The sequence below is a fragment of the Seriola lalandi genome, unplaced genomic scaffold, assembly GCF_002814215.2.
Source record: "Seriola lalandi dorsalis isolate HSWRI2012SDOR001 ecotype SW California unplaced genomic scaffold, Sedor1 jcf7180002034463, whole genome shotgun sequence".
NCBI classification, from domain to species: Eukaryota; Metazoa; Chordata; class Actinopteri; order Carangiformes; family Carangidae; genus Seriola; species Seriola lalandi.
This window is the reverse complement of record NW_019505039.1, coordinates 1-975: the sequence shown is the minus strand read 5'-3', so window position 1 is coordinate 975 and position 975 is coordinate 1. Positions and strand designations below refer to the sequence as shown.

Sequence of the window (975 nt, the reverse complement as noted above, 5' to 3'; positions counted from 1 at the left end):
AGACAGACAGGTGATCAGAGAGACAGGTAGGTGAACAGACAGACAGGTGATCAGAGGGACAGGTCTGACCTCAGGACAGTTCTTGTCCATGTCGGTCAGGTCTTTGGACAGGGCTGACAGAGCCACGTCTTTCTGCAGGTGCCACAGAGTGGTCGAGTAAATCTCCATCCCTTCAACTCTGTACGACTCGATCCTGCGAACCTCACTGAACAGACGCTCCGCCTGCAACACATCATCATCACTTTGCCTGTGTCAGGTGAGTGTTACCTGTGTGTCAGGTGTGTTACCTGTGAGTCAGGTGAGTTACCTGTGTGTACTCAGCCAGCTCAAAGTAGGCCCTGCCGATGTGAGTGAGGACCCAGCCAGTGTTGTAGTGCTGGGGAGGGAGGGAGGTCAGGATGTTGATGGCTTCTCTGCAGTTATAGGAGCACAGCGCCTGGTAACCACGCCCCAGTTCCCGTAGCAAAGCCATCACACTGTCTGAACACACACACGCACACACACACACACAGTTTATCTGAACACTGTTTACACAAATGTCTGTAGTATCAGAATGACCAGGCCCCATAATTATCAAATGATTAAAGCTCTGATCTACTGGACCAGTGGACCAGTAGATCAATAGATCAGTGGGGGACTGTTGGTCACTGCAGATGGAGCTGAGATCAACAGGTGGATCATCAGCAGTGATCCCCAAGGGTCACTGTGAAACTACTTCCTGAATGTGGGCTACCTGGTTTAACCTGCTAATACCACCTGGACACACACCTAGACATGGATATTAAATAGTATGATTACCTGCAGCTGCTCTCTGGTACTGGGGGATCTTGGTGTCTGGTAGACTCAGACCTGGATCCAGTCTCAGGATGTCCAGACTCTCGTTCAGGTTGCTGCTGTTTGACGTCTTTGCTGATTTACATTTAGTTTTTCTGTTGGGGATCTTTGTGGGGAACTTCATCTTCAGCTTCTTACTGT

The 975-nt window shown here is 49.8% G+C and overlaps 1 pseudogene across 1 annotated transcript; it reads right to left on the bottom strand.

The window, feature by feature from the left end:
• Window positions 1-8: 8 nt before the first annotated feature.
• LOC111647118 (cell division cycle protein 27 homolog pseudogene) lies at window positions 9-969 on the bottom strand (annotated as a pseudogene). Its single transcript, XR_015436119.1, has 3 exons — window positions 799-969; window positions 308-480; window positions 9-222 (listed from the first exon to the last, which is right to left on the bottom strand). The product of XR_015436119.1 is annotated as a cell division cycle protein 27 homolog pseudogene (transcript).
• Window positions 970-975: the final 6 nt, after the last annotated feature.